Here is a 22681-nt window from a genome sequence, read left to right on the forward strand (position 1 = left end):
GATGGTTAGATTGTGTTCTTAGCCATCTAGATTAAGGTACATTGATGGTTCAATTGTGTTCTTAACAACGTAGATTAAGGTGCCTTGATGGTTAGATGGTATTCTTACCAATGTAGATTAAGGTGCATTGATTGTTAGATTGTGTTCTAAACAATATAGTTTAAGATGCATTGAAGGTAAGATTGTGTTCTAGACAATGAAAATTAGGGTGCATTGATGGTTAGATTGTGTTTTTAACAATGTAAATTAAGGTGCATTGATGGTTAGATTGTGTTCTTAACAATGTAGATTAAGGTGCATTGATGGTTAGATTGTGTTCTTAACAATGTAGATTAAGGTGCATTGATGGTTAGATTGTATTCTTACCAATGTAGATTGAGGTGCATTGATGGTTAAATTGTGTTCTTTAAACAATGTAGTTTAAGGTGCATTGATGGTTAGATTGTGTTCTTAACAATGTAGATTAAGGTGCATTGATGATAAGATTGTGTTCTTAACAAAGAAGATTAAGGTGCATTGATGGTTAGATTAACAAAGAAGATTAAGGTGCATTGATGGTTAGATTGTGTTCTTAACAATGTAGATTAAGGTGCCTTGATGGTTAGATGGTATTCTTACCAATGTTGATTAAGGTGCATTGATGGTTAAATTGTGTTTATTAAACAATGTAGTTTAAGGTGCATTGATGGTTAGATTGTGTTCTTAACAATGTAGAATAACGTGCATTGATGGTAAGATTGTGTTCTTAACAAAGAAGATTAAGGTGCATTGATGGTTAGATAAACAAAGAAGATTAAGGTGCATTGATGGTAAGATTGTTTTCTTACCAATGTAGATTAAGGTGCATTGATGGTTAAATTGTGTTCTTAACAATGTATATTAAGGTGCATTGATGGTTAGATTGTGTTCTTAACAATGTAGATTCAGGTGTATTGATGGTTAGATTTTGTTCTTAGCCATCTAGATTAAGGTGCATTGATGGTTTGATTGAGTTCTTAACAATGTAGATTAAGGTACATTGATGGTTTGATTGTGTTTTTAACAATGTAGATTAAGGTGCCTTAAGGGTTAGATTGTGGTTTTACAATGTAGATTAAGGTGCATTGATGGTTAGATTGTGTTCTTAACAATGTTGATTAAGGTGCCTTGATGGTTAGATTGTGTTCTTACCAATGTACGTTAAGGTGCATTGATGGTAAGATTGTGTTAATTTCAATGTAGATTAATGTTCTATTGTAGTCGAATTGTGTCATGAGCAAAGTAGATTAATTTGAAATGGTGGATACTTTGTGGTCTCAGCAATGTCAAAATACTTTTCCATCAAAACTGTATTGCTATTACTTATTTAGGGTCCTATCTTGATATTTTGAAGAACGTGGATATAAAAAATGGGGTCATTTAATACTTAGACATAAATTTGGTTCATGTGGTGGCAGGGTCAATGCTGGTGAGTCCCCTACTGTAGGGTGTTTGGTTGGTAGATGTACCAACCAGGTGCTGCTTATGAAAACCTTTCACCCTACTCAGAGTCAGATGTTTATTTAATGGCTGAGAAAGCCAGATTATCAGAGAAATAAACAGGGCAGGGAGATTGGGGGCAGATACTGAAGTATCTGGTGATACATGCTTTGTTTTTGCAAAGGACTTACTAATGAGAAATAAATGTTCATTGGTTTAAATAAATACACACAGGTGTCCATCAATTAAGAGAATTCCAGTTGTCTGAGACCTTTGAATTCTGAGGAGGGGGAGCTTGGAAGAGGGGCTAGCACAGTTGTAGGGTATTAAGAGGGTGCCGGCAATTAAAATCTTGCAGCGTTTCATGTGTTTTTTGTCTTTGAACATGTAAACATCAAAGGGTTTGCGGTGGTAACAGAGGTCTATGACAAGGCATGTTTTAATTAAGGCATGTAAGTTAGCAGGCATCTGGGAGGCAATAGGTGGGTTGTATGTACACTTCTGTCATCAGCAACAAAGCATTGAGGGATGTTGATAAGTGTTATGTATTCGCTAAATACACGTGCTGATTAGAAAAATCATGTTTTGGAAAGTAGGTGTTAACTTTTTCAAGGTTTGTGGATCTTTTGAAGTCTTTAATTACCTTTTTAAAACTAAATTATTGTAAGCACCTGTTATTTGAACTGTGAGCAAAAATCTTTTATTTGATTTGAATTTTGTCAATAATATTGTACATGCCCTTTCTGTGTTGTTTGTTTCTATGAATACCAGTATTACATTATCAATTGTGTGTTATAAGGTAGAAAATATTTGTTGTACTCTGTCTAAAGTGTTCATGGCATTCAAGTGTGATAAAATGTACTAACTTTGTAAACTTTTTAAATTATATAAACATTTATTTCAAAATATTATTTTAATCTTCAGTTTTAATTCAATTTGTACAAACCGTCTTTGAAAAGTTCTCAACCAGTTCCATTGTAACATTATGAAATGAGCAAAATGCACAAGTTAAAAGTCAACATGACCTTTTTTTAAAAAAGGTTTAGGAAAGTATTGCCATTTACTTATGATGATGTCAAATGGCATCATGATGATTGTTAAGTTACATTTATTGCTTTTTTCTTTAGCACCACGGTGTGATGGAAAACAATATTCCGTAATAACACTTAGTTTTTTACCTTCAAATTTCAAAATAAAAATTCAGTGCGCGTAATACATTGACACAACGCTTTCCTGGTTGCTAAATTGCAAAAAATCCATTTCGTAATGGTTAATCTTCACACTTGCCGCCATTTTTTTATTGCAGAAAACTACACCCTATAATGTTATAGACTAAAGGGGCCGTTGTCGAAACAACAAATAGTGGGAAACGGTAGGAATGAACGGGGTAGTAACAGTTTTGACAAAAATTAAAAGATGAAACAAATGTCTTTGTTGGTGTTTTCACACTTCTTCATTGATTGTTCATTAAAAAAAAATCGAGGTATATCGATCCCCGCGTCGTCGCGGTATTGTATGTTAAAGTTTTTGTTGTCATGAAAACTCGTTATTTGAACTGACACTAATGATTTCAATCATATTTCTCAACTTCGCTTTTGCTTTATTTTGATAATTTAATTCAAAGTTTAATATTAGCAATTCCGAAAATTTGCACTCTATATGAATTGACAGTTTGATGCCATCAAAGGAAAGCCGCTTCCTGTCTGAAGCAATAAAGCGACAAGTTTCTCGCCGATAAAATTGGCTTCTTTTGTCTAGCAATTAACATGCCGAACCAATCGTGTGTTTGTTCCTCAATGGCAATCGTCCAATTATATAATAGCACGTGCAAAGCTCCGCCTTCAAACCTTTTGCAGAGAACGGAGTTTAACGGTTAATTGAGCAAGTGTTTTACGTAAGTTAGAGTTCCGATTTGCCAAAATTACTCGGCCCTAACCATTGAAACGACGAATACATTTTCTCAATGATCTCTGCATTAATATGCTACCGTGCGAGTATACTACGTAGGTTACAAACCAACATTAGAGATATAGACTCGTTTTATTTTCTTTCAATAGAGACAAACAAATGATATTTGTCTAATGGCTTTACGCTGATAACGCCGATAACGCTAACTGTATGGAATTGAGCGTTCGGGTGTATTGTTTGTCTCACTATAAATAATAATCAACTAGACGCAGTGAATGCGCGAAATACCGGGTCAAACTGGATCTAATGGGGAGCATCTCTTAATGGGGAAATATTTTAAGTCGATGAAAAATAAAATGGGATCAACGGACGATTTGCATAAAATTGGACATTGCGATGTTGCGGGTCTGCAGAAGACTATGTCATACGATGTTGTGAGCGGCAGGTAATGAAAATGTTACACTGTTCAAATGTGAGGAATAGAACAGTGGTCAAATTTAAAGCGCAGGGGTCTTGAAAAAAACACGCTCAGTGCGCGGCAATAAGGACATATACGGTGTTCTAAAGAGAATAATCTTTAAAACTGTCGAAAATATAGTGCTATGCAACCCATGCTCCAGATCCTATAGACGCTCCCTACTTTAAAACAAAAAATTAAGCGCCCGAAAAACTTAGATTGAATGATTGCGCAATATAAGAATGGAGGCCATTTTCTGTCCAATTTTCAGGTTTTTGGTCTTGAATTCTTTTTTTCCCTCCATTTTGGCTTTAAAAAATCGCATGTGCGTTATACATGGGAGCGCGCTATACATGGATAAATACGGTAATCTTACTGCTTCCTTAATGTTGGGTGAAGCGATTGTTTTCTACCGGTATGCATGGGTATTCACCCAATTACGCAAATTTAATGGTCGATTGCCCTCAGGCATGCATCTCCAAGGTTTTATGACCTTAAACAGTTTGTAAAAATCCATGATCGAAGTGTTACAAGATAAGCGAATACAGTGCTGAAATCTGTTAAAATAGTGCTGTATAGTATACTGTCCGAAAATTTAGAGTCATTAATGATAGACACAAATGCGCATGTCAGAAAATTAAGAGTCAAGTAAAATAATTATTTTGGCCAAAAAAGGGGGTGTCTGAAAACTTAGAGTGTGCGAAAACTTATAGTAATAACGGTATCCCACTTATTAAAAAAACAAGAATGATTATCTTGAAGGTATAAGGAACACTACTATGGAGTCTTTACAAAATATTGCATAACTAAGGGATTGTTTTTGCAACATCAAATAAGATTATAGAACCATACCCCGCCATGGCACCCATCACTACTCATTTGTTTAACATTTCCCCTGGTAAACAGGTTCATGAACTTATTAATTTATTCATGAAATTATTCATGAATAAATTCATGAACAAGCTATTCATGAAAAGCATAAATTTATTCATGTACTCTGAAACAAAAAGGTTCATGAACTTCATGAAAATATTCATGAATCAATTCATGAACAAGATATTAATGAAAAGCAAAATTTATGTTTCACGAACTTTAAGATTTCATGAACTTATTCATGAACAAATTAATGATTTCTTACATTTCCAAATAACATAAACCATGTGGCTTCATTCAGCTTGCTTCCATTTCAACTACCTGTGCACACAATATTCTTCCTATGTAAAAACAGCAATATTTTGTTCATGAACCAGTTTATGAAGTGTACTAAGTTCATGAATACATTCATGAAATTCACGAACCTGTTTCAAGTTAATGAACTTGGAGTTCATGAATAATTGTGTTATTCATGAATATTTGTCCATTATTGAACTGGTTCATGAAGTTCACGACATAAGTTCATGAAGTTCATGAATAAAATCATGAAGTTCACAAACCTGTTTCAAGTTTATGAACTTGGAGTGCACAAATACTTATGTGTTATTCATGAATATTGTGTCCTTTCATAAACTGGTTTATGAAGTTAATTCATGAAGTTCATGAATGCATTCATTAAGTTCATGAACCTGTTTCCCCGCCCCGGGGTTGTATTTTCAAGGCATTTTGTGTGTACATTATTGTTGTACAATTATGATAAAACACTTTTCACATATGCAGTGATGTTTTAAGTTAAACTTGGACATTAAGACAAACACATTTCAAAGTTTGAAGTATGTAATATGTACCTAAAACCTAAAAATTTCAAGTAAAAAACAATTTGGAAAAAATTGTTGGATCTGCATCTGTTTGAAATCCCTAACATAAAAAAGATGAAAAAAATGCACATGTGACACGTTACACATAAATATCTGCCTGATTATTTTTTTTGGTATGGCATATGTATGTCATTATTAATGCAAGTTTAGCAGGATAAACTATATGTATGCATTTACAATTCTATAAATTTACTTAATTAAATTAAATCTACAATTTGTGTGATAACTATCAAGCAAATTATTAAGTTTCAATAGTAAACTTGCACATTGATGCATATTTCTGAACGTATTGCAACGGCATGCTAAATGATTAATTTCTAACCACTGTTATCTAAATATAATCTGCGTAACTCGTAATGTTTTAGCTATTGTTTGCCCATAAACAATAAACACTTCTGAGAAATGTTAATGAACTTTTCTTAACACCCTGTTGTTTAAGTGAAATTGCTGTCTTGAAATTCTGAAGAAGAAAATTGAATAAATATTTCAATATGTGGAGCAAGATAAAACAAACTAAATTTTTAATTATGCTGTAACAGAACTGTACAACTTTGGCAGGTTGTCTGAATGAGACAGGTTCAGTGAAATTTCTAAGTCTCAATCTTTATCTTGAACAGAACTAGTGACACATTTAAAAGGGACATATTCACGTTATGATAAATTTACACAATAAAAAAAATGTTTCAGATTGGCAAATTTTTATTGTAAATATGTTCTTTGCAAGGAAACAGTTATACTGAACATTAATTATTTTACCATGCTCTAAAATATCCATTATATGCATCTTTTGACCATTTAAAAACATGAATATTATAAAGCGTTACAAATGCTAAACAAGTGTATAATTTAGAAAGTACTGTTGTTATCGCTATATTTTGTGACATTACAATGATTGCTCTTATAAAGTATAAAATACTTCTGCTATTTTATCAGCACCGCTGGGCAAGTTGTTTAAGAGCTACACTTTTACTCCAAGGGTCGGTGGTTTGAGCCTGGGTTTGGATTCCTTTTTTTCTTTCTTAAATTTTATTTTTGTTTTATACTTAAATTTTGATGTTTACATTTATCAATTTAAAGCATTTATTGACAAACTTCCAAACATAACAAAATCCGTGAAAAGGTCTCTTTAATATTAACTGCACAAAAAAGTGTGCCTTTAATATACTTCAAAATCTTAATTAGTCCAACTATTTGCACATTCTTATGTATAATCAAAATTCTTAATCATAAACTAATGTATTTTGATATTTTATTAATGTCAATGACTGCTTGCATTTCTTCCAAAAGTTGCATTCTGTCGGCAGATACATTTTCAAGAGAGACAACTCCATATTTGCATAACAGTATTTTTCCTGGAACATTACATGCTCTTGAAACAAGCAAGATTTTCTAAATGGGCCCAGTGTTGGGTATGCAAATAGAGACTGCAGCCACATGAACATAAAAATCATGGAATAGTTTTATATTTATTTTGTCCATTTTTAAAATACTTTATGTAATATATTAAATCAATGTAACTGAATAATGTAATGTATTTAAATCTTAATGATTAAATTAATGTCACACACTTTCATTCATCTGTGATATTATGCATATTGTCAGTATTTCTCTGCATTGTACATTGTATTTGGAGAATATTAATTGTGTTCATATCTAATTTTGTAGACACTGAAAAAATACACATTTGTTAAGTGTCGAAAAATCCTGAGTAATTACTGTACTCTGGTAGGTAAGGTGTTTTTTAGAAACAATGTTTGCAAAGATAAATTCTTTAAAAGTTTAACTCATTGAAAAAAGCTTTGCATATCATCGCCATATGTATGAACTTAGTTTTTTTGTTTATTTGCAACTATTTTCTTTCTACTTGCAGGTAAGTTGTTCATTATTTCAAGAAACAGTAGAAATACAGAGGTAAGTGGACTTTACAACGAAATCATTTAATTTCAGTTTGTTATATTGATGGGGGAAATGAGCGAGCACACAATGCATGAGAAATACATTGTTAATTGTGTCATATAAACTCCCTACCTTGTCATGACTCTGCAATTTTGCGAAGCTATCGTGCCAACCATAAGCAATAATGTAACGTGTTGTCCTGGAATTTTATGATTTAGAACATTCTTATTTTGTTGTTCTTGTGTGTTTATTATGCCCCCTTCAAAGAAGAGGGGGTATATTGTTTTGCACATGTCGGTCGGTCGGTCCGTCCGTCGGTCCGTCCACCAGTTGGTTTCCGGATGATAACTCAAGAATGCTTAGGCCTAGGATCATGAAACTTCATAGGTACATTGATCATGACTGGCAGATGACCCCTATTGATTTTCAGGTCACTAGGTCAAAGGTCAAGGTCAAAGTGACTCGAAATAGTAAAATGGTTTCCGGATGATAACTCAAGAATGCTTACGCCTAGGATCATGAAACTTCATAGGAACATTAATCATGACTGGCAGATGACCCTTTTAGATTTTCAAGTCACTAGGTCAAAGGTCAAGGTCACAGTGGCTCGAAATAGTAAAATGGTTTCCGGATGATAACTCAAGAATAATTAGGCCTAGGATCATGAAACTTCATAGGTACATTGATCATGACTGGCAGATGACCCCTATTGATTTTCAGGTCACTAGGTCAAAGGTCAAGGTCACAGTGACAAAAAACGTATTCACACAATGGCTGCCACAACAACTGACAGCCCATATGGGGGGCATGCATGTTTTACAAACAGCCCTTGTTTATTTTTTCATTAAAAAGGAGGGCCATGCATGAAATTTCTTTAAGTTGTTTTTTGTGGTTTAGCAATTTTGTAAGTCCTCTTCAAAGAAGGCAGCATAGAGTAGTCACACTCCAAAAATTCCTGTCTCAGCTATATGAAAGCTATAAATGTAAACCTTCATAAGATGATGTGTGACATGTAACATCTGTCTCCCTAACTCAAAGGTCAAGGTCTTCGTTAGAGGTCAAAAGTCATTTTGCCATCTAACATCTTGAACATTACTGTCACAGTCATAAGTTGGCATATATTCACGGATTTCAAATAACTTGGCACAACCATCATAAGACCACGTGTCACCTGTAGCACACGCCTCTCTACCTAAAAGGTCAAGGTCAAATTTGGAGGTCAATGGTCAGATTTGAAAATTTCTGCTTCAGCTATGAATTTGGAATATATTTAGGAATTGTTTAATATGTAAACCGTTATATAAAACACATTACCTATCTCCTTACTTCAAAGGTCAAGGTCACGTTTGGAGGTCTTAGGTCAACAAAAGTGGAATGTGGGGGCATCTGTGTCCTATTGACACATGTTTTGTCATATATGAAGCGTGTGTGCAACTTTGTATGCCCCCACTTTATTAAGGGCGGGGGGCATGTTAATTTTTTTTATAGAAAATACACGTTATTTACCTCGTCCATAGGTATGTGCAGGTCGAGGCCATCCTGCTCCATACCTTACAAAAGATTATGTGTTAGTAGCACAAAATTTGAGTTAGTATTTCCAGAGAGACGTACAAACACACTATGTTTACTATAAATGTTAATTTGCATGTTAATTTGCTTTTGTCCGTCTGTTCATCCTTCCGCCTCACTTTTTTTGTTTCACACTTGACTCAAAAAGTATTGGTGCAAGAAGGATGAAACTTTGCTAATATTTAAAGCAGCATGAGAAGTTGCATACCTTCATATTTTGGTCAGAAATTTCTCACATTACCAGAGTTATAGCACTTTATTCAGCAAAAAAAAAACGTAAGGGTGGCATATAGCAGTTGAACTGTCAGTCCGTTTGTCTATCTGTCTGTCTGTGTGTCCGTCCGAAAACTTTAACATTGGCCAATATAAACTTTTGCAATATTGAAGATAGCAACTTGATATTTGGCATGCATGTGTATCTCATGAAGCTGCGCACTTTGAGTGGTGAAAGGTCAAGGTCATCCTTTAAGGTCAAAAGTCAAAAAATACAATCCAAGGGAAGTAATAAGCTTTTAAAGGGAGATAATTTCTAAACCTTCCAAATGATGTATTGACATTTTATTTCAAAGCGGCGCAGTAGGGGGCATTGTGTTTCTGACAAACACATCTCTTGTTTACATTACCAGAGTTATGGACCCTTTTTTTAGACTTAAAAAAAAAATCTTATGTGGCATGCAGCTAAAACAATTATGCTGCTCTGAAACATATCAGCATTTGAACTTGCTCATCGTTCTATTTTGGTTCTTTTTTTCTGATTTATGTGACGTTTTCAGACAAAATTGGAATAACTTGGACAGACATCTCTGTGCCTGACGGACAAATTGCTAGTGTTTACTTTTTATGCCCCCTTTCAAAGAAAAGGGGGTATATAGTTTTCGCACTGTCCGTCTGTCAGTCTGTCACACTTTTCGTGTCCGCTCTCTAATTCAAATAGTTTTCATCCGATCTTAACCAAACTTGGTCAGAAGTTGTATCTAGACAATATCTGGGTCAAGTTCGAATATGGGTCATGCTGGGTCAAAAACTAGGTCACGTGGTCGAACAAACAAATCCAAGGGAAGTAATAAGCTTTAAATGGACATAATTATCTCACCTGCCAAATGATATATTTTTGTTAAATAAATCAAAGCGGCGCAGTAGGAGGCATTGTGTTTCTGACAAACACATCGTGGGAAAAGGTCAAGGTCATCCTTCAAGGTCTAAGGTCAAAAATACAAATCCAAGGGAAGTAATAAGCTTTAAAGGGAGATAATTATTCCTTATTGAACATAGCAACTTGATATTTGGCATGCATGTGTATCTCATGGAGCTGCACATTTTGAGTGGTGAATCTACAGTCACGGTAGTGGCTTTTAATTATTTGCTACTAAAAAAAGATATTTGTTAGGGACAATTATTTTCAAGGGAAGTAATTTATATAATTATAAATCTAAGATTATATATTTCCTTACCAAGAATTTAAGTTCTTTTCACAGTTACTATACAGATTTTTTATTTTGATTATTTATAACTCAAATGATTGATTTGTCAAAGTTTTTTTAAATGATATAATTATCATTTCTTTCCTGTACTAATTTGTGAATGGTAGGGTTCATTAAATACCTGTGGACTTATGTCCAAAGATACATGATGAACTCTGGCTATGATCTCTTTGATAAACCACAGGCCTTGGTTGTCAGTGATGTCTGACTTGGTCATTTTTGACTGTCTACAGACCCCCCACCCCCCTGGTTGGATTGGACAAAATTCAAGGGAAGTAATAAGCTTTAAAGAGAGATGATTTCAATACCTGCCAAATGATAAATAGAAATTTTATTTCAAAGCGGCGCAGTAGGGGGCATTGTGTTTCTGACGAACACATCTCTTGTTGTCTATCAATTTATCAGATTGAATCTGTGTACAAACGTCTTATTTATAATTTTTGTTGGATTATGGGACAATAAATCGGCAAAAATAATCACAATACCTCACCGTCCAATACCTGCGTGAAACAACCATGTTGGTTGCTTCAAGGTCAAGGTATCCTGAGTGGACACTTGAAGTTTGTGCAAAGTCCTATATGGTAATAGTAGATGTTCTTGTGACTTGAATTTCTCATTCTTTATTGTGCATTGCGACATTTAAAGACAAGGTATTGTATGCACCAATTACGGGTATGCATCAAGTATGATGCTTGCATTAGAGGTCAACTTGTCACATATGTGAAATATTGGCTTTATGTGTTGCAACAGTTACAAATGACTACATATATGCTGTATTAATTGTTCACTTTATATGTGTCACACATAACTCACTCATTTCTGTGACGGGACATCCATGGCCATTTCTTGTTAAATTTTATATCTGAAAGAATGACTATTGACTGGAGATTTTTTGAATTTATACACTTGAGTCTTTCTCTCACTGCTGCATCTTTAATTTGATTTATTCACTACCATAAGATATAAGAATACACATTAATAAACCTCTGACTGTTTTTTGTGGGAAAATGAAACATTAATCATTTCAATTGTTCTTAATTCTTTGACTGAAATCAATTTTAATGCCTATTACAGGCAATTTATAAGCTACCATGGGAAAAATACGTGGTAATATTTCAGCTATTTTGGACATTTGAATCATCACAAGTTAGTATCTAGCCACTGCCTATAATGATTGTATTCATTATTGAGTCTGATTTATAGCCGTGAAAAGTGATTTGCTAATCGTTCTGTAATGATAATATTTTTCCGCGGGTGAGCGGGTGAATCAGCTATTCATGACTCCTTTATTGAATGTGAGGTCCTAAAATCACGGGGTTAATTTGGTCTTATTGATTTGAAGGGATTATAAACACGCTCTGAACGACCATGTGACAGGTCTTAAGAAGCCCGTAAGATACTTGTTGAGCGAGAAAATTGCAGGGGACAGATGAATCACGGTATCACAGGAGGAAATGATACGATTTCATGGCTTGTTAGGGATTGTTTGGGAAATTTCCACTTTCATGTCTACTTTCCAGTTCCGTAGATTAATGTCCTTAAAAGCATTGGAACATGTGGTTGTTTCTGTATGATCGATTTATGGCTTATAATTCAATTGTTTTTCGGGAATACATTTCAAGAAATTACTGTTTAACACTGGCATTCCTTTAGATATAAAACCTGTTGTAAAAAAAGGTTTGTGAACATGTGCATCAGTAACTAAAAGAGATATGAATATTTAGTTTAGTTTTTATTCAGTTTTGATAGTTATATTGCATATAATATATGCTATATGCTTGTTGAGTCGTGAGTAATTTTCATAAAGTTGTTACTGATGATCATAAATGTCTTTTTTTCAAATGTTAATTGTCTGTAATAATAATAAATAATCGATTGTGTTGATGGTGTCAAACTGCCATCTTGAAAATAGGTTTCTTGTTGAATCATACATTCTGATTGGCTATTCCAATTTCAAGATTTGCATACTATAAAAAGCCTTAAAACTGAAATTGCAGAGGAGGTTAATTTCTTGTGAAAAAATGTCAAAAGACGATGTAGTATGGAAAATACTCATAAATACTCAGGAACACTATATAAACAATTTATAAAAGAGGAAATAGTTGATAAGAGTTCTGCCCCTGCGAAGATTTTTAGAACTGTTCTATAACATTTCTAGAATTGTACTGGAACTAATGACTAGAAGTGTTCTGGAATCATCCTTAAAATGCTCTAGAACGATTTAGAACAGTTGTTGAACGTTAAATGAGAATAATTTCTAGAACAATTTGTTCTGAAACAGTTCTGAAGGTTTGTTCTAGAACAATTCTTGAACTAGCGTTCTAGAACTATTCCAGAATTTTTCTTGAATAAATTTCCAGAACTGTTATAGAATTGTTCTAGAAATTTTTCTCATTTAACGTTCAACAACTGTTCTAGAACAATTCTTGAACTATCGTTCTAGAACTATTCCAGAATTTTTCTTGAATAAATTTCCAGAACTGTTATAGAATTGTTCTAGAAATTTTTTCTCATTTAACGTTCAACAACTGTTCCAGAATAATTCTAGAACATTTTCAGTATGATTACAGAACAGTTTTAGCCGGTGTGTTCCAGTACAATTCTAGAAATGTTTAGAACAGTTTCGAAGGGTAACTTTTGCTTCAAATAAGTCTGGAACAAATGTTCTAAAACAGTTCTGAAAATGTCCGTAAACAGTTCTTTTCAATCTCTTCGGAGGCATCTGATGGGATCAGGCTCTTCTGTGTACAAGCAACTTGTCACGAGGCTCTGTAGGTGTTTGAGCACTTTGCTCTGAAATCATTTAGATAACAAATGTAGTCACATCTTAAACTAAACAAGAAGTCTAAATGATCCAGCTGGACAGTATTACAAATATAGGCATAACGTCTTTTTATTTAGTCAATATTGAGTGTACTTATTATCAAAGTATTCAAACAAATAATTACACATTTGATCACAACATTAGTATTTTCAAATTGAGAATGCTTCAATACAGCAAATCTTGTAAATAAACTGGTGATGGATAACACAATTTGACATTCAGAACCAACTTAAATACGAACGCAATATATTCAAGACACCGTTGCAGGTTTTTATGATTTGAACGCATTAAATACTGGATTTTATATATTTCTAAGGGATTAAAATAAAAAGTATTAGACAACCAACATACTACTGAGATTTTGCTTTGCAGCATTGTTCGTCAGGTCAATATCTTCGGAGGCATCTGATGGGATCATGCTCCTCTTTACAGGCAACTTATCACGAGGCTCTGTTGGTGTTTGATCACTGAACTCTAAAATCATTCATGAAATGTGTTGAAAACCAAACTTGAGCATTGTGTCATGCGATCATGAATACTTTGTTTTAGTCCATCAAATTTCACATTTGGAAATTCTGGCTAGACTGAGTAGTTACTCATACAAACAATTAGCTAATGTTATCGAACGTTTGTTCATCAGATTTTTTTTTCAAATAAATTCACTCAACCCTGGCTAGTGAGTGAGTGTGAAATTGGATAACTGTGAACAATGTGTTCATGTTTCATTTATAACAGGGAAAAAATCATATATCTATAGGCAGTGTTGACCAACTGATAAAAAAAATACTTATAATAACACTTATTCAATGGAGGCAAATTGAATTTCTTGAGTCTCATTTAAGTGTCCAACTCACATTCATAAATATTAAAGCCTGTAATTTTGGACTGCCTGCCTGTCACTGAACTGTGAACATGCCTTGAAAATAAGGCCACGACTTTTATATTTCTTGGTTTACAAAACCGCCGACCCTAATTTTGGGAAAATGGGAAAAAAAATAAAATCGGAAAATCGTCTTTTTTTTATATATTTTATTCCCGACCGCACTAAAAAACGAGCGAAACGAGAAAAAAAAAACGATCCGGTTTGAGTACGGTTGCGAATAAAATCAAGTAAGTACAATCAACGATTGGTTCACATATATTACAGAGATCGGGATATTTTTCAATGTGACACAGTATGTACCAGTCCTTTTATGGGCACTTCTCAAAATTTATTTAATTACAGACAATAGGAAAATCAGCGTCAGTAAAATGTCGACCGCATCAAAATTTATTTCCGAGTCTGTGACGCAACTATATTGTTTAACATGTTTATTATATTAAACATACCCGATATTATAGTAGATAAAAAAGTATTACCTTGCAATTTGATAATTAGTATAAATAATCCAATAAAACACTGCCATTATTTACGATATATGTGTTTAGGAATTTTGTACACACGTCCGCCATAGTTTATAGGAACTGTACAGAAAGTTTGGAAATCGGAACAAATCGGTATATCTCGGAAAATCATTGATAAATGTATTTGTCGTTTTAATGCTTAGGGCCGAGAAATTTCGGCAAATCGGAACTCAACTTGCGTATTAAAAATACTAGCTCAATTAACCGTTAAACTCCGCCTCCGTTCTCTGCAAAAGATTCGAAGGCGGAGCTATGCACGTGCTATTATTAAATTGGAGGATTGCAATTGAGAAACAAACGCACGATTGGTTCGGCATGTTGATTGCTAGACAAAGGAAGCCAATTTTGTCGGCGCGAAATTTGTCTCTTTATTGCTTCAGACAGCAAGCGGCTTTCCTTTGATGACGTCAAACTGTCAATTCACACAGACTGCACATTTTCAGATAGTCCAGTCATCCTATGAAAAAAAAGCACCTAACCATCAACTAATTGCAACAGAAACGGTTTCACGTGTAAAATCATCTATGGCGTATAACAGATGACAGAAAAAAAGTCTAGCGAAATATTTCCAGGGCAAACCTGTTAAAACTTCATTTTATTTATGTCCCTCGCGGACGCTTTTTTAAATAAAGTATATTTTCCATTTTCTATTCAAATAACACATTTCGGGCCAACCACCCGACAAAAACAGTATTCAGTAATACATCAGTTATGAAAACAGTATTATTTTTCTATTTTCTAAGTGTATCATGAAGTTTCTTAGCATATTTTCTCATGTAAATAGTGCATTTATAGGGGTAAACTTACCCCACCCACCCATTAAATACATGTTACTATTAAATCATGCCAATATATTACGGCATGTTGAAATAAAATTAAACTAAGATTGGTTGCATTGTCATTAGCTTAAAATAACGCATAACTTAAGTATTATAATGTTAACACTTAAAATCAAAACACATCTATTATACCATATTTTACATTCTAGTATAATACAAAGATAACCTGTACGTCTCAAAACTGCTCAAAACTGCATGCACATATAATGATTTTTCTTCTCCAGGTGGAGCTTATATCATATCTATAAGCTTAACCTCTTCTTTCATTTGTACTGCTAAGCCAATCTGTAGAGGAGGAATCAACACCTTTGGTCTTACTGCTTGGAAAATGGCCTGTCCAATAGAGGCAATCTTAACATCTGCTTTTTTATCGCTGAAAATTTCTCTAAGAATTGTTTTTAGACTACCCGGAATGTAGTCAATATTTTCCTGTGTAGACATAAGATCAGCAGAGTCAGGGTAAGACAATTTTGTTGCTTTAATATCCTTCATATCAGTTAGCAATAGTTGTGCTGCTGTTTTTTTTATATTTTTTTTATTTTTATATAATATTTCAATTTTATAAGCATCAGAATCGCTACTAAACTTTTGGTAAAATGAATGAAGAATTGATGATGCAGTGTTTCTAAATGTGATTACATTCTGCTTTCCATTTAATTCTGTGATGACAATAGAGGACCCAAAATGCTCTAGTAATCTCTTCTTCATATGAGTTGATGTATAGGAGAGTTCTCCACATAGTTCTACTTTTTTGTCAACAAGGTGTTTTAGTGTTATTTGTTCGTCATCATTTTCAATCAGGAACTTTGCTATTTCCTGGAAAGCAAATTCCTGTGCCATGTTCACTGGTCTTCCACACTTCTTTCCTTTTTCATTGCCTGACTGTGGTATATTTTTACCTGTCCTAAAATTTACGCTGCATGACGGATGGTATATAGCAACAGCAGCCGCTAAGTCATGTATTGTTTCCAATCTGCTTTTAATATCTAAACCCTATTTGTCATCCCTATCGATACATATTTGTTCTATGTTCTTTTTAAATTCAACTGTTCTAACAGGGTATAGATTATAGCCTCGTTTTCTTCCAACAAATTTGGCACGTTGAGCACAAAATAGACAATTTGTACTGAAGTTAAATCGTTCAGTGTTAGATCGTAATGGTGGAGATAATACAGTCTGTGTTGGCTTTTTATTTAAGGATAGCTTGATTCGAATTGGGTTACAATAATCTTTCCGACAATGTACATATGAACGGTCTCTCCGGGTAGGGAAGTAATCTTGTCCAAGCGAACTTTGTTGGCAGCATTTATGCTATCACTCCCTTCTGGCGTAACTTTACATGATCTTGGTCATCTGCAAGTGATTGACATCATATCAGGCAGGTATTGCTGAAAGAATATATGAATACATGCTGTTTCAACCATTAGGCAGAACAATCTTTTGTGACATTCCCAATTGTGACAAAAGGAGCATTTGCTCATAACAAGCAATTTCTTGATTTGACACAATGGATTTTAAAGCCGTCTGCTGCAGATGCATTCAAAAGCGTTTAGTTGAATGAAGGGTTTATATTTTCATACATATTGTGTATTTCAGAATGCAAGTAAATGCATTGTTGAACTTTATGTTTATATAAAAGCTATTTTTAAGAAACAACAATTATCGATATTCACGCAATATTGTGTTTATTTTTTTTCAGAAATAACAATAGTTGATATTCACGCAATGTTATTTTTGTTCTATGTACAAATGTTCACAGTTCCAGTATGAATCCTGTAGTAAATTTTGTTTTGCACTCATTAATAGTTTGACTGTACTGTGGGGTTAATTTATTAATATGTTTGTCATTGATGCTTTTGAAAAATGAATTATTTAATTTTGCCTTCAACTGCAAGCTGTAAATGTTGAGTATTTACTAGCGTTGCATGTAGAATAAATGGCTATTACCTTTCCGATGCAGCTGCAGCAGGTTTGGTGCTGATCAGATTGTTTGGCAGTTCCATGTTAGCATCTGTAATAGATGAAACAAATTAAAGTCTCTATAACGCTCAAAATCAACCAAAATTTCGTAAAGTCTTTCTTGAAATAAAATTAACACCTAAACAATCTGTGTTCCTTATAGCAATAGCCACGATTTCAACGCAAGATGTGGTATGATAACATAGATTTTTGTAGATACAAGATGCTCGTTTTTTTTTATTTGTGACACAATAAACTCCATTTTAATATATATTCATAATACACACGAACACCATGTTAGTGTTCATGTGTCGTATGAATAGATATCGTTGAATTTAAAATGGAAAAAACAACGAGCATTTTGTATCTACAAACATCTATTTTACCAGACCAAATCTGGCGTTGAATTATCGGCAATTGCCATAAGGAGCACTGACGTTTAATTGGTTAAGTTTATTTAGCGAAATATTGTACGAAATTTTCGTTGATTTTAAGTAGTAATATTACTTTACATATATTGAGAAAATAGAGGAAACAGAAATGGAAAAATTAAACTTAAGTTTGATCAAAGCTGTACTTATTGGCAGATTTTTTTTTAACACACTATCTTTTGTTTATATAAATTTACATTATCCTGTAGCATTTTGTCATGGCATATTAATCATTAATAAAAACACTTTTAAATAAATATATATTTATACCTTTTTTCAAAATTCTAAACCCACACCTTTGACATTGTTGATTGTTGATCTAACATCTGTAATAAATCAAACACATGTATTCAAGAAAATAACAGTTTTATATGTGTGTAAGAGAACAACTTATTTATTATTAACAGCTTTTGATTTTCTGTTGTAATAATACTGAATGAAAGATTTATAGCTTAACTCAATATTTCGGATTATATTTTTTATAGTTTAGAATTGTAAATTTAAGACCATAACTTATTATATCTATTTTATATATGATAATTATTCATCATGAAATCATTAAAATGATTCAAATGTGTGGAAAATTGAAAGCTTTTTTAACATTAGGTAAGAACATTCTCAACAGTTTCAATCAGTAGAATATCTTAAGAAGTTATAGGGAAAAAGAAGTAATACGAAAACGTTATGGTACAAATGGCGAAAACAAAAACGTTAAGGTACAAATGGCCTTCCGTAGTTAAAAAAATATTAAAATCTCAATCTTTTCTCTTATTTTTCATATTTGTTTGTGTGTTTCAAGCATTCCTTAGATACATAAATATGTATATTTGTGTAAAATGTGTGTTTGCTGCTGACTTTATTGCATATTTTGAAGAAAACTTTAAGTCCCTGCATCATCCACGAAAACTAATTACAAAGTGGTACGTAGTCTATTACGTAGGCAACCTTCTATGACTGACGCATTTGTTAGGAGAAAAACATTAATTTCCAAGATGAAAAGAATAATATTCAACAAAGACATCTTAACTTACCTCCAAAAATGACTTAAATCTAGGATCTTTCATCAAAAGCAGACGATCACATCATATCGCGCGAACGCTTGTATTCCGTGCATCTGATCATTTTATCTTCTACGGTGGTGATTTAGGGCCATGAAAATCTGTCATATTAAAAGTCATTTTTCGGTAGTTTGCCCTGGCTAGACTTTGCTAGACTTTTGATATGTTGAAGAGGTGATATTTATCTACAATATTATCGAAAAATTATTTCTGTTGCAATTAGTTGTGGGTACAATTACAGATTGACTGGACTAAGAAGACTTTAACTGGCTCCTTGTTTACAATTCCAGTAAAAACACTTGCTAACATTAAACTTTGGATTAAGGTAGTGCACCTCTAATGGGCACATATCCAAATATAATCTAATTAATTATTTTCTTAATCAGCATCATTTCACTGAACTACATGCAAATTTGTAGGTAGGCTTTCCATGCTTTTTAAAAAAATATACCGATTTTTTCAAAACCACCCCCACGCTCGGCTTTTGTCCAGTTTATTTTCACCCCTGGGGTATATAAAAGTTCCATAATTCATTCAAATTTCCAAATATGGGCATGCAGTTGGTGTGTACAGATGCTGTAAAGGTGTTTAAAGTTTAAACAAGATGAAATAAGTATTCTTTTACAGACATTTATTTTTTACAAATTTTTATCTATGGAAGAGCACCATGAAATGTAAGTGATTTCAGCCAAGTAAAAATTGGGTCGGTTAAAAACAAATGTCATAAAATTCAAAATAGTATCATTTAAGTCATATTTTAAACTTAGTTTTTATAGAAACACTATATACAGCAAAAATACCAAGAACTAGACAGATTTACCGTTTACTTTTTGAAATAAAAATAAAAATGCAACATGCATGGTTCGTATTTTCAACAGTAAATCACCCAATTTCGCCATAACGTTGTTTTAATTTTAATAATTGAAAAATGTGCATAAAAATTGCAACATATTTAACAATAAATATAGCTTATATGCCATATTAAATCAAATTACGTTAGAAAATAAATCAAACGCGTCGCAAAAAAGTATACGTCGTCGGCAGGATTCGAACCTGCGCGGGAATATCCCAAAAGATTTCTAGTCTATCGCCTTAACCACTAGGCTACGGCACCTAATAGTAGGCTCTTCAACCTTCGAAGAAATCGCGGGAAATCATTAGAGGTGCACTACCTTAAATTATCAAAATAAAGCAAAAGCCAAGTTGACAAATATGATTGTATTAATTCGCGTCAGTTTAAAAAAGATGTGTTGCGTTGTAAATCAACGAGTTTTCACGACAACAACAACTTTAACAAACATTACCGCGACGACGCGGGGATCGATCTACCTCGATTTTTTTTCATGGACGATGTCATAAGTCCAATAAGAGCAAACACAAACTTTGTGTATGAGTAGTTTATCTTATATAAGATTTATGCAACGGGCATCGCATTGCGTAATGGTGCGCATCGAATTACGGAAATGAAGCGCAGTTTTTCGTTTTAATGGGAGAAGAACGCATGTCATTTAATGGAGTGTTTAAAATTGCCTGATGTTACAAAAGGTGCTTTTAGGTGACTCATTTCATTTGAAGATATAGATGTGTTTCATTGCATAATTTGATTTTTTGTCTCTGTGTTAAGGTTATAAAAGATATGTTGTCTTTGTTCTGATGTTATTAGCATTAACTTTTTTTTCCAATGATGTTTTTTTTTTTTTTTTTTCGACCGCCCGATGGTCCATTTTCAAAATAATTTTTGTAAACCAATAAAAAAAAAAGTCGTGGCCTAATACCTACCTTGAGTTTTTTTCCTATCTTAAGTTGCCTCGAAAGCATGTTTAGGCGGTCGCTTTGCTTGCTTTAAGAGAAACCTCGTCATCTGTAATCAACAGTATATACAAATTTTAATATTATTATTATGATAATATATTTATTTACAAGATTATTTTTCGTTATCCGAAAATATGATTGCCCGAACCTGTACTATTTACAACAAATTGTTTAACAATGATCAGGAAGACCCCTTAACTTTAATATTGATTTATTTCAATACTTTGTGTTTTTTATCAATACACAGTGTTATAAACAGTAAGTGAAATATACTTGCTCTACGGCGATTGAAATATGGACAATTTTAGGGGACATTGTTAACCGAGACACCGCCTTGTCAAATAGGTCCGCGTTGAGCGAACTGAAATATCATTTTGCTGTATTCTCCGACAGGAAATTTATTAACATTAGTGACGAGGCGGGCTTAACGCTTTCAGTCATAAAAAAGTGTTCGCCCCATTCAAGAACCTTTTAGATTGGTACCAAAAAGTTTGGCTATCAAACTAGCTGAAATAATTCGCGTTCAGAATAAATCTGCACGCTGAAACGCCGGTCTGTAAAAACCATAACGAAAAATAAATACAATATTATTATGGGAATTACAGTATTTACAAGTGTATATATCTGAAATATACCTGTTGTTTGACAAATATGAATTTAGATCACAAAAATTACCTGTATTACATTTAAAATCATAGACATTGAGCGATCATTTTCTCAATGGCAGCCATTTTGGCATTGTTGTTGTTGTTGTTATTTCGTACCAAAGCTTTTTCGTACCTTTTACTTTTGGGGTCTTTTGTTACTGTCGATTATAATAATTTGAGTTATAATAGTTATAATTCTTTTTTTGCTTCATCTTCTTACTATTTCAAATTTCATTTCTTACTGTTTTGCGCATATTGCACTTAATTTTTGTGTTCGAACTCAGTTACAAACATAGTTGAATGTAACCTCCAGTTCAAGGGAGATAACATGAACCCTTTACTATACAAGGATTTATATTGGATGAAACAAACTCGAAATATAGTTTATTAACAGGTAAATTTCGATATATTTTGCTCAATAAATACTATTTAGGTAACGTTCTTTCATAATAGTCACAAATATGTGTGTATTTAAATTAGGGAGTGATGCGACCGAAATTCGTGTCGGAACTCTCGCTATTAAAAAGATAGAGTGGACTATTGACGCCAAGAGTCTGCCAAAGCAAAAATCATCAAAAGACTCTAAGGCGGCAATTTATATTGACTAGCTATCAAACGAATTTACTTACGATGGATTTCACTGATCACCGCATCGTATGTTTGTTTTTGGTAAGTGGCTTTGGTGAGATCTCCCTCCTGGTAGTGAGCAACATCTATTTTGGGTGCGACTACATTTTGTGGTTCGATAAAGCTCATAACGCAATTGAACAAGAAAAAAACGTCTGCCATTTAAAAAAAGCGCGCTTATATGCACCCGACTGCTTTTTGTTAATGCTGCTCCGCTGACAGTCTACGTAAATAAAATAAAAACCAGTCAGCTCTGTTTTGTGAATTTTGGCCAATGAAATTATCTCTTACATTTGGGGTTAGGCTGGGTAGATTTTCAGAGACCCGTATGATGCGGTGCTGAAATAAGCTTTGGAATTTAATTTTCCAACTTAAAATTAATCCCTCCTTACTAAATTCATATCTTCATGTTAAGTTAAACGACACATCGAAAGGAAAACCATCTTCATGTATCGGAAAATGGTAAGTACCAGTGCTTGATATGTGATAAAGAATAATCAACCAGACAGAGAGTTCTTACGATGCTGTCCGGTAATCTTGCGCAGTTAAGGGTCAATTGT

The 22681-nt window shown here is 33.4% G+C and overlaps 1 protein-coding gene and 2 long non-coding RNA genes across 4 annotated transcripts in view; 1 reads left to right on the forward strand and 2 right to left on the reverse strand.

Annotated features, from left to right (window-relative positions):
• Positions 1-22681, forward strand: part of LOC127881589 (E3 ubiquitin-protein ligase PDZRN3-like) — a 230078-nt gene that overhangs the window by 58072 nt on the left and 149325 nt on the right. The gene's annotated exons all lie outside the window — the stretch shown is intronic.
• Positions 12638-22274, reverse strand: LOC127881591 (uncharacterized). The gene is made up of 4 exons (XR_008050165.1): positions 22124-22274; positions 20815-20896; positions 13696-13818; positions 12638-13313 (listed from the first exon to the last, which is right to left on the reverse strand). It is a non-coding gene; the product is annotated as an uncharacterized LOC127881591 (long non-coding RNA).
• On the reverse strand, positions 16213-19286 carry LOC127881592 (uncharacterized). The gene is made up of 4 exons (XR_008050166.1): positions 19009-19286; positions 18248-18303; positions 17535-17598; positions 16213-16975 (listed from the first exon to the last, which is right to left on the reverse strand). It is a non-coding gene; the product is annotated as an uncharacterized LOC127881592 (long non-coding RNA).

This window comes from Dreissena polymorpha, chromosome 5 (assembly GCF_020536995.1).
Source record: "Dreissena polymorpha isolate Duluth1 chromosome 5, UMN_Dpol_1.0, whole genome shotgun sequence".
NCBI lineage: Eukaryota > Metazoa > Mollusca > Bivalvia > Myida > Dreissenidae > Dreissena > Dreissena polymorpha.